The following is a 12,080-nucleotide window of genomic DNA, read 5'->3' as shown; positions in this document are numbered from 1 at the left end:
CCCCTAGAGCCGGAAATGACTAGCACGTATGTGCGAGGGGAACCTATAAATAAAGAGAAATTTGATGACAGTGAGAACTTTACAACGATGGAACAGCTTTTTCTCCAGAGGTGGTGGATGCTCCATCACTGGAGGCTTTTAAGAAGAGATTGAATGGACAACCATTTGACCAGGGTTTCCTCTTGAGCAGAGTTGGACTAGAAGACCTAGTCATCTAGTCCAATCCCCCACGCAAGCAGGAGACCCTACACCATTTCTGACATATAACAGATTAACAGAGTTGGAAGGGATCTTGTAGGTCATCTAGTCCACCCACCCAAGCAGGAGACCCTACACCATTCCAGATGGAAGTCCAATCTCTTCATGAAAGCCTCCAGTGATGAATCTCCCACAACTTCTGAAGGCAACTTCTGTTCTTTACAGATTAACAGAGTTGGAAGGGACCTTGTAGGTCATCTAGTCCAACCCCCCTGCCCAAGCAGACCTGACACCATTTCTGACAGATGGGCAGTCCAGTCTCCTCTTGAAAGCCTCCAGTGATGAAGCTCCCACAACTTCTGAAGGCAACTTCTGTTCCACTGGTTGATTGTTCTCCCTGTCAGGAAAATTACTCCTTGTTTCCAGGTTGAATCTCTCCTTGAATCACTGCAGTTGTTAAGTGAATCACAAAGTCATTAAGTGAATCCAGCTCCCCACCCCCAATTGTCTTAGCTTGTCAGAAACTGGTGGGGAAACTCGCAAACATCTTATATTGTGACCTCAGGATGCCCTTTCTTTGGGGTGCCATTGTTACTTTGAATGGTTGCTAAATGAGCCATTATAAGTCGAGGACAGCAAGGCAGAGAGAGGGAGGGAGGAAGGGAGGGAGAGGGAGAGGAAGAGAGAGAGAGATGGGACTAAGGAGAAGAGCTGTGAGCAGAGTTACTTCATTCCTGGGTCTCCTTGGCATTCAATGGTGTGGACCAGAATGCCCCACTCCACCCGGGGGGTTTCCCTGGGGCTTTGTTTCCCTCCCCTCTTGGAGAGAAATTTCAACAGACAATTAATTCTCTTTTATTTGGACCAGGGAACTGGCAGGGAGGAGAAAGCAGGATAGTTTCTCTTCCTGGTACGAAGGGAAACAAAAGCCGGTTTTGAAAAGGCAGCCCCCGTTGCGAAGGCCGATGCACAAAGGCTTTCATTCTCCTGCCCAGGGAAAAGTATTTATGCCGCTTGGGCTGGGCGCCCTTGGATTCTGTCATCAAATGGGTTCTGGGGTGGAAAGCCGCTGCAGGAATGGGTCAGGGGCACGTCGCATTTGATAGAATAGAATAAGAAAGAGTTGGAAGGGACCTTGGAGGTCTTCTTGTCCAACCCCCTGCTTAGGCAGGAAACCTTACCTACACCATGTTCAGACAAATGACATTTCTGGGTTTTTTTTCAGCCTGCCCTGAAGGTCCTTGGAAGGAAGGGAAGGGAAGGGAAGGGAAGAGAAGGAGGGAAGGAAGGAAGGAAGGAAGGAAGGAAGGAAGGAAGGAAGGAAGGAAGGAAGGAAGGAAGGAAGGAAGGAAGGAAGGAAGGAAGGAAGGAAGGAAAGAGGCAAGGAAGGAAGGAAAGGAAGGAATGAAGGACGGACGGAGAAAAAGAAGGCAGGAATGAAGAAAAGAGAAGGCAGGCAGACAGGCAATATTGGAAGGGAAGAATGAATAACAGAATGACACAGTTGGAAGGTACCTTGGACCAGGGGTGGGATTCTACTGGTTCAGGCCGGTTCTATAGAACCGGTTGTTATGATTCTGCGCAGTTTGGAGAACTGGCAAATCGTGCCCCTGGCTGGCCCCACCCCTCTCCATCTGGCCGTCCCCTCCCCGCCCAGTCAGTCCTTATCACGCATGCGCTACATCGCACACAGGCTCAACATCACTGACTGCATACTTCCCCACCCAGTCACTCCCTAAGGTATATCATTTTTCCCCCCCTCCCAACGATCAGCTGTTCCTATGATCAGCTGTGCCGGGATCCCCTTCGCTGTCTTATTGCTTTACATGGCCATGCCCACCTAACCATGCCCACAGAACCGGCTGTTCAAAAATTTGAATGCTACCTTTGGACCTTGGAGGTCTTCTAACCCAAGCCCCCTGCTCAAGCAGGAGACCCTAATCCCTTCCAGCCCCAGGATTTTGTGATTCTGTGAGAGGACAAGTTCCCCCAAAAGGTTGGGTTCACACGACCCACTCAACCAAGTCAGCAGCCGCCATGCAAACTGGCTCAAATAAATGGCTTTCTCTTCATGGAGATGCCTTTGTGTCGTCTTTTCTTTTTTCTAACCTTTTCAGTCGAAGGCAAACCACCCAGAATCGTTCTATGAATGAGAGGGTGCCATGCAAATTTTTAAGAAAAGGTGAGAAAAGTTTAAGTTGGGAGGGGTGGGTGGGCTTTGTTTGGGGGCTCTAATGTGGTGGTATTCAGCTGGGTCTGACCAGTTCTGGAGGATTGGTAGCAGAAATTTTGAGTAGTTCAGAGAAGCAGCAAATGCCACCTCTGACTGGCTCCGCCCCCATATATTCTCCACCTCCCAAACCCCACCTGATTAGCTTGGTCTCCTTTGGTTGCCCTGCACAGGAGAATGGAACTGGAAATCAGGTTAGTGGGGTGGCAGGGAATGGGGATTTTGCAGTAACCTTCCCCTACTATGCCCACCAAGCCATGCCCACCAAGCCACACCACACCCACTAAGCCATGCCCAGAGAACCGGTAGTAAATTTGAATCTGTCCACTGGTCCAGACACCCTGTCCAGAAGAAGACAGGGACCAATTGTCCAGCTAGCAGTCTCAGGTCCTTATCCCAGCCCACCCCGAGTTCAGATCCAGCCCTCTAGGCACCAGCCCCACCCTCCAGGCATACGTCTACCAACTGGCCTGCATGGAGCATGAACTGGAAAATTTCCTGAGTGAGGTGCGCAACTGGCAAGGCGCCCTGGTGGCCAAGGCAGGGAGAGGGACCCCCCAAATCTGAAGAAGTGGGGCTCGGACAAACTGTGCATCACTATCTATGAAATTGCCGACAGCAAGCAGCCGGACTTGATGTGGGGCAGAGGGCACAGGAGGAAGCTCAAATAGAGGAGGGGGCACCATGAACCTCCGAGGTGTGCCCAGTGGGCAGCTGGCAGCCGGAATGAAGGGGGTTCAGGAGTCACCGGGTATCAAGATTTGTCTTGTGACATTTATTAGGAATAAATTATGAATCAAATTGAGATGAGGCCAGGTCAGGTCATTGCGAAGCTGGGTGTGGTGCCAGGGGTCAGGAATGAGATGCCCTCATGGGTTGCCGTATGTTCAGAGGATCTCCTGGATGCTCATGGTCCATTTCCTTTTTAAAATTTTATTTTGACAAGCCTGTTGGGGAAAGTCAGCTGCCCGTAGCCACCTGGACTCAGGGAGCTTCTCCAATTTGGCGATGTGGGGAGATGTGGGGACTTCAACTCCCAGAATTCCCAGCCAGATGCCCGCATTAGTTCGGTCTGGATGCATGGGTCGTTGGTTGACACAGCTGAGGATTTGTGGCTCATTCAGCAATTGCCTGGTGAAATGGCTGGGGTCCCTCTTCAGTCATTGACTTCAGATCACACAACTGGATACTGTCAGACCTGACCAAATCTGATCTCCCAGGGAAGTGAAACCCTTGACTCCATTTGGTTAAAGTGAAAAGGCACTTTTACTAAGAGATGTTGATTGCAGGACAGTCAGGCAGAATCTGAAGTTCCAGCGCATCAATACAGCACTAACCCCTTGGTTCCCCCAACCCTCCCCCCACAGTCCATCCATGTGCAGCCAAATCCGTCACTGTCGAGAAGTGTTGGGAAGCACTGAGGTGTTTAAGCTGATGAAATTCCTCTCTCAGGATATGCGGCCTTGAAGATGCCGGCATGGACAGGATTCCAAACCGCTCCGTTCTTCCTCGACTGTCAACCCCCCCCTCCCATTTTCCCTCATAACAGCTTTATTGCCCATTTGTCCCCTCCTCCCTTTCCGAGGTTGATGGCAGACTGCCTGCGAGGTGCCAAGCCGAAGATGGTGGATCTTACAGGGACATTGGTCTGCATGGGAGCCGAGGGGGCCTCTGCCCAGCCTCATCGTGGTCTTAGCCAGGATGTGATGTGTGTGTCCCTTCCGTCTTCGCCATCCGTTGCTCTTTTTTTTCTTCTGTTCCGCCAGGTCCAATTCCTGAAGACTGCCTGAACAGATCCGGTCTCTTTTCTCGGAGAAGTTCTGGAGAACTGGCCATTGCCTCTTTCCTAGGGCTGGGAAAGAATGATTGGCCTAAGGTCAATGAGATGGACTTCTCCAGAGAGAGGGAGGGAGGGAGGGAGGGAGGGGAGAAAGGAGGGAAATTTGGGTGGAAAGAAGGAAAAAAGCAACAAGAAAGAGGGAGGGAAGGAGGGAATGAGAAAGGGAAGGAAGGATGGTTGGGTGGAAGGAAGGAAGGAAAAAGCAAGGAAAAAGAGGGAGTGAAGGAAGGAAGGAAGGAAGGAAGGAAGGAAGGAAGGAAGGAAGGCAGGCAGGCAGGCAGGCTTTGGTGCCCATTGGAGATCTAGAACTCACCACCTCCTTGGGATTGACCCAAAGTGACACAGCCGCCACTCGTGAGCATTCCAGGAGCAGAACTCACCAGGCCTATGGCAGGAAGAGAAACAATGATTTCTTGGTTATTGGTCCAAACTCCAAAGTCACTAAATTGTGAGAATTGGAGACTTCACCTTCTCCTCCTCATTGCCCCACCAAGTCAGTTCTGCATATTGCAGGACAAGAACTCACCAAGCGTATTGCAGGAATGGAAGTGACCATCCCTTGGTTGTTGACCCAAAGTTACACACCTGCCTATTGTTCGAATCGCACAAATGGAGATCACCGTCAATTATCCCACGTTTACAGCTTATTGCACCTAGCAAGACAACCCAGAGATACTCAGATAAACTGCAGGAGTTATGAAGGGGGGGCGAATTTTGCTCATTTTTTAAGGAAATATGAAAATTCGGCAGAGGTATTTTTTGGCAAATAATACTTCTCGATACCCATACTCAGGATAAACTACCAGCTTCTACCCACAATTATGAACCTGGTTTTTTTTTCTAACGTTATTCAAAATATACTCACCACCTCCCGTTCTCCGGCGATGTCCTGCCTCAGCTTTCGTGTTCGTTGCTGGGAACATACTCACCACCACTCGGTGACAGGCAACGTCCCATCTCAGCTGTCATGTTCAGTGCTGGACACATACTCATCACCTCCCGGATCCGGCGACATCCTGCCTTGGCTTTCTTGTTTGGTGATGGACACATACTCACCACGTCCCAGTTTCCAGCGACATCCTGCCTCTGCTTTCCTGTTCAGTGCTGGGAACATACTCACCACCTCTTGGGGTCCGGTGACATCCCGCATCAGCTTTTGTGTTCATTGCTGGAAACCTACTCACCACCTCCCAATGACCAGCGACGTCCCATCTCATCTATTACGTTCAGTGCTGGACACATATACACCACCTCCCGGGGCCGGGCGATGTCCCACCTCGGTTGTCCTGTTCGATGCTGGACACATACTCACCACCTCCCAATGTCCAGCGAAGTCCCGCCTCAGCTTTCCTGTTCGGAGCTGGGAACATACTCCCCACTCCCGGTATCTGGTGAATTCCCACCTCGGCTTTCCTGTTTGTTGCTGAACACATACTCACCACCTCCCAGTGACCAGTGATGTCCCATCTCAGCTGTCATGTTCAGTGCTGGATACATACTCACCAACTCCCATTGTCTGGCGCCATCCCACCTCAGCTTTCGTGTTCGTTGCTGGGAACATACTCACCACCTCTCGGTGACCGGTGACATCCCGTCTCAGCTGTCATGTTCAGTGCTGGACACATACTTGCCACCTCCCATTGTCCGGCGACGTCCTGCCTTGGTTTCCTGTTCGGTGCTGAACACATACTCACCACCTCCCAATGTCCAGCAAAGTCCCACCTCGGCTGTCCTGTTCGGTGCTGGGAACATACTCACACCCTCCTGGTGACCAGCGACGTCCCGTCTCAGCTGTCCTGTTTGGTGCTGGACACATAGCATCTCCTGTTGTCCAGCGACGTCCCACCTCGGTTGTCCCCTTATGGTGCTGGCAACATACTCACCAACTCCCAATTTCCGGCAACGTCCTGCCTCGGCTTTTCTGTTCATTGCTGGGAACATACTCACCACCTCCTGGGGTCCAGCGCCATCCTGCCTCAGCTTTCGTGTTCATTGCTGGGAACATACTCACCACCACTCGGTGACAGGCAACGTCCCGTCTCAGCTGTCATGTTCAGTGCTGGACACATACTCATCACCTCCCGGATCCGGCGACGTCCCGCCTCGGCTTTCCTGTTCGGTGCTGGGAACATACTCACCACATCCCAGTTTCCGGCGACACCCTGCTTCGGCTTTCTTGTTTGGGGATGGACACATACTCACCACCTCTCAGGGTCCAGGGACATCCCTGTTCGGTGCTGGGAACATACTCCCCACCTCCAGGGTATGGCGATGTCCTGCATCAACTTTCCTGTTCATTGCTGGGAACATACTTACAACCTCCAGGGTCCGGCGACATCCCTCCTCAGCTTTCCTGTCAGGTGCTGGGAACATACTCACCATTCCCGGTATCTGGCATTGTCCTGCCTCGGCTTTCCTGTTCGATGCTGGGAACATAATCACCACATCCCAGTTTCCGGCGACATCCTGCCTCGGCTTTCTTGTTTGGTGATGGACACATATTCACCACGTCCCAGTTTCCAGCTACATCCTGCCTCTGCTTCCCTGTTCGGTGCTGGGAACATACTCACCACTCCCGGTGTCCGGCGACGTCCTGCCGCGGCTGTCCTGTTCAATGCTGGGAACATACTTACAACCTCCAGCATCCGGCGACATCACTCCTCAGCTTTCCTGTCCGGTGCTGACAACATACTCACCAACTCCCGTTGTCTGGCGACGTCCTGCGTCGGCTTTTTTTTTCGGTGTTCATTGCTGTGATCATACTCAGCACCTCCCAGTTTCCAGCGACGTCCCGCCTCAGACGTTCTGTTCGGTGCTGGCAACATACTCACCACCTCCCAGTTTCCGACGATGTCCTGCCTCGGCTTTTCTTTTCAGTGCTGACAACATATTCACCACCTCCTGGGGTCTGGCGACATCCTGCCTTGGCTTTCCTGTTCGGTGCTGGACACATACTGACCACCTCCAAATTTCTGGCGACATCCCGCCTCGGCTTTCCTGTTCGTTGGTGGGAACATGCTCACCACCTATTGGTGAGTCCGGCGGCATCCCGCCTCAGCGTTTGTGTTCGTTGCTGGGAACGTATTCACCATCTCCAGTGACCAGCAACGTTCCCGTCTCAGCTGTCATGTTCAGTGCTGGACACATACTCACCACCTCCTGGTATCCGGTGACTTCCCGCCTCGGCTTTCTTGTTCGGTGCTGGGAACTTACTCACCACCTTTTGAGGTCTGGTGACGTCTTGCCGCGGGTGTCCTGTTCGTTGCTGGGAACATACTCACCAATTCCTAGGGTCTGGCGACATCCTGCCTCGGTTTTCCTGTTCGTTGCTGGAAACATACAACTCCCGGTGTCCGGCGACGTCCTGACTCGGCTTTCCTGTTCGGTGTTTGGAACATACTCACCACCTCCTGGGGTCCAGCGATGTCCCACCTCGGCTTTCCTGTTCAGTGCTGGGAACATACTCAGCAGTCCCGGTGTTCAGCAATGTCCTGCCTCGGCTTTTCTTTTCGGTGCTGGACACATACTCATCACCACCCAGTATCCAGCAACGTCCGGCCTTGGTTGTCCTGTTTGGTGCTGGGAACATACTCACCACCTCCCGGTGACCGCGACATCCCACCTCAGCTCTCCTGTTCACTGCTGGACACATACTCACTACCTCCTGGTGTCAGGCGACATCCCGGCTAGGCTTTCCTGTTCAGTGCTGCGAACATACTCACCATCTCCCGGGTCAGCGACGTCCCGCCTCGGCTTTCCTGTTCAGTGCTGGGAACATACTCACCACCTCCCGGGTCCAGTGACATCCTGTCTCGGCTTTCCTGTTCGATGCTGGGAACATACTCACAACTCCCAGTGTCCGGCGACGTCCTGCCTCGTCTTTCCTGTTCGGTGCTGGGAACATACTCACCACCTCCTGGGGTCCAGCGATGTCCCACCTCGGCTTTCCTGTTCAGTGCTGGGAACATACTCAGCAGTCCCGGTGTCCAGCAATGTCCTGCCTCAGCTTTTCTTTTTGGTGCTGGATACATACTTACCACCTCCTGTGGACTGGCGACATCCTACCATGGCTGTCCTGTTCGGTGCTGGACACATACTCACCACCACCCAGTATCCAGCGACGTCCGGTCTTGGTTGTCCTGTTTGGTGCTGGGAACATACTCACCACCTCTCATTCTCTGCCAACATCCTGCCTCGGCTTTCCTGTTCAGTGCTGGGAACATACTCACCACCTCCCGGTTACCGGCGACATCCCGTCTCAGCTGTCCTGTTCACTGCTGGACACATACTCACTACCTCCTGGTGTCAGGCGACATCCCACCCCTGCTTTCCTGTTCGTTGCTGGGAACATACCACCTCCCGGGTCCGGTGACGTCCTACCTTGGCTTTCCTGTTTGGTGTTGGGAATATACTCACACATGTCCCAGTTTCTGGTGACATCCCGCCTTGGCTTTTCTTTTCGGTGCTGGACACATACTGACCACCTCTCAATATCTGGCGACATCCCGCCTCGACTTTCCTGTTCGTTGCTGGGAACATACTCACCACCTCCTGGGGTCCAGCAACGTCCCCCCTTGGCTTTCCTGTTCGATGCTGGGAACATACGCAGCAGTCTTGGTGTCTGGCGATGTGCTGCCTCAGCTTTCCTGTTCATTGCTGGGAACATACTCACCACCTCCTGGGGTCCAGTGACATCCCGCCTCAGCTTTCCTGTTCGTTGCTGGGAACATACTCACCACTTCCCAGTTTCCGGCGACATCCCACCTCGGCTTTTCTTTTCGGTGCTGGACACATACTCACCACCGCCTGGGGACTGGCGACATCCTACCGCGGCTGTCCTGTTAGGTGCTGGACACATACTCACCATCTGCTGGTGTCCAGCAAAATCCCGCCTTGGTTGTCCTGTTTAGTACTGGCAACATACCCACCAACTCCCGGCGTCTGGCGACATCCCGCCTCGGCTTTCCTGTTCGCTGCTGGGAACATACTCAACAGTCCCGGGGTCCGGCAATGTCCTGCCTCAGCTTTCGTGTTTATTGCTGGCAACATATTCACCACCTCCCAGTGACCGGCAACTTCCCGTCTCAGCTGTCATGTTCAGTGCTGGATACATATTCACCATCTCCCATTGTCTGGCGATGTCCCACCTTTGTTGTCCTGTTTGAGGCTGGACACATAATCACCACCTCCTGGATCCGGCAACGTCCCACCTTGGCTTTCCTGTTCAGTGCTGGGAACATACTCACCACCTATTGGGGTCCGGCGCCATCCCGCCTCAGCTTTCCTTTTTGGTGCTGGGAACATACTCACCACCTCCCGGGGTCCAGCGACGTCACGCCTCGGCTTTCCTGTTTGGTTCTGGACACATACTCACCACCTCCCAATTTCCGGCAACAACCCACCTCGGCTTTCCTGTTCGGTGCTGGGAACATATTCGACACCTACCGGTTTCAGGCAAAGTCCCCCCTTCTTCGCTTTCCTGTTCTGAATTGGAAACACACTTATCACCTCCCAGTTTCTGGCGATGTCCCACCTTGGCTTTCCTGTTCGGTGCTGGACACATACTCAGTTTCCAGCGACATCCCGCCTCAGCTTCCCTGTTCGATGCTGGGAACATACTCACTACCTCCCGGTGTCCAGCGATGTCCCGCCTCAGCTTTCCTGTTCGGTGCTGGGAAGATACACGACACCTCCCAGTTTCCAGCGACGTCCTGCCTTAGCTTTCCTGTTTGGTGCTGGCAACATGCTCACCACCTCCCGGGTCCGGCGACGTCCTGCCTCGTCTTTCTGGCAACATACTCACCACCTCCCCAGGTCCAGCGACGTCTCGCCTCAGCTTTCCTGTTCGGTGCTGGGAACATACTCACCACTCCCGGTGTCTGGTGAAGTCCCTCCTCGTCTTTCCTGTTCAGTGCTGACAACATACCACCTCCTGGGGTCCAGCGACATCCCACCTCGGTCCCGGTGTCCGGTGATGTCCTGCCTCGGCTGGCCTGTTCGGTGCTAGCAACATACTCACCAACTCCCGTTGTCCGGTGACGTCCCGCCTCGGCTTTCCTGTTTGGTGCTGGGAATATACTCACCACCTCCTGGGGTCCAGCGCCATCCCACCTTGGCTTTCCTGTTTGGTGCTGGGAACATGCTCACCAGTCCCGGTGTCCGGCGATGTCCTGCCTCGGCTGTCCTGTTCGGTTCTGGCAACATACTCACCAACTCCCGTTGTCCGGCGACGTCCCGCCTCGGCTTTCCTGTTTCGTGCTGGGAATATACCCACCACCTCCCAGTTTCTGGTGACGTCCTGCCTCGGCTTTTCTTTTCAGTGCTGGGAACATACTCACCACCTCCTGGGGTCCAATGACGTCCTGCCACGGCTTTCCTGTTTGGTGCTGGGAACCTACTCAGTACCTCCAGGTGTCCATCGACGTCCCTCCTCGTCTTTCCTGTTCAGTGCTGACAACATACCACCTCCTGGGGTCCAGTGACATCCCGCCTCGGCTTTCCTGTTTGGTGCTGGGAACATACTCACCACCTCCTGGGGTCCAGCGATGTCCCACCTCGGCTCTCCTGTTCGGTGCTGGGAACATACTCACCACTCCCGGTGTCCGGCAATGTCCCGCCTCATCTTTCCTGTGCGGTGCTGGGAACATACTCACCACCTCCTGGGGTCCAGCGATGTCCCACCTCGGCTCTCCTGTTTGGTGCTGGGAACATACTCACCAGTCCCAGTGTCTGGTGATGTCCTGCCTCAGCTTTCCTATTCGGTGCTGGGAACATACTTACCACCTCTGGAGTCCGGCGACATCCCGCCTCAGCTTTCCTGTTTGTTTCTGGACACATACTGACCACCTCCCAATTTCCGGTGATGTCTCACTTCGGCTTTCCTGTTGGTTGCTGGGAACATACTCACCAGCTCCCGCTCTCCGGCAACGTCCTGCCTTGGCTGTCCTGTTCGGTGCTGGCAACATACTCACCACCTCCCAGTTTCCGGCGACATCCCACCTCGGCTTTTCTTTTTGGTGCTGAGAACATACTCACCACCTCCTGGGGCCCGGCAACATCTCACCTTGGCTTTCCTGTTCGGTGCTGGACACATACTGATCACCTCCCAATTTCCGGCGATGTCCCACCTCGGCTTTCTTGTTCGTTGCTGGGAACATACTCACCACCTCCTGGGGTCCGGCGACGTCCTGCCAGTTTCCCTGCTCAGTGCTTGCAACATACTCACCACCTCCCGGGGTCCGGCAACGTCCTGCCTTCAACTTCCTGTTCAGGATTGGAAACATACTCACCACTTCCCGGTTTCAGGCAAAGTCCCGCCTTCTTCGATTTCCTATTCTGGATTGGAAACATACTCACCACCTCTTGGTTTTAAAAAAAGTCCCATCTTCGCTTTCCTGTTCGTTATTGTCCTTCTTCAGGTTATTGGCCCAGTCATCCACCTGGCTCCTCTGGTTATTATAGCACCAGAGTTCCCCATCTTGGTGTTCCTTGCTCGCTACCTTGATTTCCAAACAAAATTGGCTCCCAGTTAGAGAGTCTGTGGCTGCCAACCTCTCCCAACTGTCAAAGCCCATTTGCCAAGGTGGCATCTCCTGGCAGCCTGCCTACCTGATAGCTGTTGCTTAGTGACCTGTGTGGGGTCATCTGTGATGTCACAGTGGAATGAGGGGAGGGGGCAGGAGGGGCTGTAACTGCCAGGTAAGGCCCAGCCATCAGCATCTAGGCCAGCTCCCTGCTGCCTCAAGGCACCATCATGGCTGCCCAAAGCCTTTTTGGTTGCCTCTTCCTCTTCCTGTTCACGCCCTTTTTGGT

Source organism: Notechis scutatus, chromosome 14, assembly GCF_049901735.1.
Source record: "Notechis scutatus isolate UNSWTSFEM ecotype Mainland chromosome 14, rNotScu1.2, whole genome shotgun sequence".
In the NCBI taxonomy this organism is placed as follows: Eukaryota; Metazoa; Chordata; class Lepidosauria; order Squamata; family Elapidae; genus Notechis; species Notechis scutatus.
This window is presented reverse-complemented; position numbering follows the sequence as displayed.